Here is a 2,312-nt window from a genome sequence, read left to right on the forward strand (position 1 = left end):
CCTCTGAGACAAAAAATACCGCATTATTACAACGGGGGTTAGAGGGAAGAGAGAGAAGGTGACAGACAGAAACTAATGGTGATTCTAGAAACTCTCAAAACAGCTGTAAGACAGCCGATGGGCGAAGACAGTGTCGCAAACGTCTATTCGTCTATCACTTTTCTCCTCGACAATGGCTGGATATTTGGGCAATTCTGACTGGCTATAATTGTTTGAACGAGGCCGTAAAACACGTACATCATTTTACAATGATTTAATCTCAATGGTGTTTGTCAATTGTTCTCTAGATGATCGAGTTTTCCAACATTGATAGCGGCCATTAAAAAAATCCAGGTTAAATCTGCAGTAGATCTGTTCCCATGTGCAGCACACCTACGTTTAAAATAATACCTAGGACTTGCTTTAATGATTCTACAGATAGAAATGAAATAAGGGGTTTATAAAATGAAACAGGTCGTTAGCCCGGTGTGGCCTTCAGTGACCTGGATCCCGGCCCGTTATGTTTGATGTCGGCAGATGGCGGCCCACGGTCCTTTGATGTTCCCCGATCTGTGAGGTAATTCCTCCGTGCGTTTACAGTTTACCTATTTAACTGCGTCGTCTGGCACTCAGAGAGCATAACAAAGTCGATGGGGACATGATAAAACGAAACATTATCTCGTTACGTTTTTAGTAGTATGGGGGCATAGAGCGGTGTATTACGTCATGTGAATCGCGAGTAACATATATATTGGGGAATTGTGGGAGAGATATTGATTCGGTTTATGGGGGGTTGTATTTCTCTCTTTTTTTGGGGGTGGTGGGGAGGGGGGGGGGCAAAGACTGAGCTTAAATTTCACAAGCGCGATTTGTTAGTTTCGTTTTTCATTGTAATCGCACTGGGTTGTATAGCCGGCGTCTCTGTTAGGCATACAGGAGATCTGAGTTCGATTCCAGCGTGGAGGAACGTTTTTGATCGAGTATCTCGGTCTTTCCGCTTGAACGTTGATTCCCTCTAATGAGATTGATCGGAAGTCAGCTTCCTACATGATCTAAAGTATGTAGATGATACTCAAACAGAATCAGTCTCATTGTGCAATTACTGTGCTATCAATGTGCTTTAACTGTGCTACGACTGTGCTGTAACTGTAACTGGACTAGAGCTGTGCTATATAACTTTGTAGTAACTGTGCTGTAAGTGTGCTACTGTGCTGTAAGTGTACTATGACATTTACTGTGCTGTAAGGGTACTATGACATTTACTGTGCTGTAAGTGTGCTATGACATTTACTGTGCTGTAAGTGTGCTATGACATTTACTGTGCTGTAAGTGTGCTATGACATTTACTGTGCTGTAAGTGTACTATGACATTTACTGTGCATTAAGTGTGCTATGATTGTGTTGTGGCTTCGACCATGCTTTTTAGTTTCATTTAACAATACCAGAACTGAGCCTTTATAATTATGTTAAAGCTGTGTTGTAACTGTCGTAGAACTGTGCCATAATAAGTGTTTTACGACTGTGCTATTTATATGTGCTATGGGGGTACATTCAGACGCCAAGAATGTTGAGCCCCTCCGAGGCTTTCAAAAGCCCAAAGCATAGATCATGATGGTGGACTATGACGCCATAATATTATTTGGCTCGAGACGGGCTCCTGGAGCTCAGACAGAATTCTCCCCCCCCCCCCCCCAATCTAAAAAAAGCAACAAGCCCCATCTCTGGATCCTACAATCCCCCCCCCTTTCCACACACACACATACAATACACATAAACAGACACATTTTCGGGAGGTCATGAGACTCCCCAGAGAAGACGTTTGCGCGGGGATATGAGCACAGCGCGAGAGAATTGCCCCAATGTGAAGAATGGACATGGGCTGTGTTGGAGATAATCATTACTGCCTCCATCTATTGGATCTTCCATCTTCTCTATTCATGGGGTTTTCCCCTCTTTCTGGTGTCTAAAAAAGAGAGAGAGGGAGAGGGAGAGGGGGGGGGGAGTGTGTGTGGGAGTGGGAAAATGTATATATGTGTGTGAAAGAGAGAGAGAGAGAAAGACAGAGATAGAGAAAGAGAGAGAGAGTGAGAAAGTGTGTGTACCTGTGTGTATGTGTGTGTGTGTGTGTGTGTGTTGTGTGAGAGAGGGACAGAGGGGGAAGACGACCGGGAGGGAGGTGAGGTCAGGGAAATGGAAGACAAGGGGGAGAGTTACAGATGTACAGAAAGAGTAAAGAGAGGGAGGAGGAGATGGTGAAGGAGAAAAAGGGAGTACACTTATGTCTGGAGTGTATTGTAGGAGGCAACAGGGGGCAACGAGGGGGGAGGGAGGGG

Source organism: Aplysia californica, unplaced genomic scaffold (assembly GCF_000002075.1).
Source record: "Aplysia californica isolate F4 #8 unplaced genomic scaffold, AplCal3.0 scaffold00143, whole genome shotgun sequence".
In the NCBI taxonomy this organism is placed as follows: Eukaryota; Metazoa; Mollusca; class Gastropoda; order Aplysiida; family Aplysiidae; genus Aplysia; species Aplysia californica.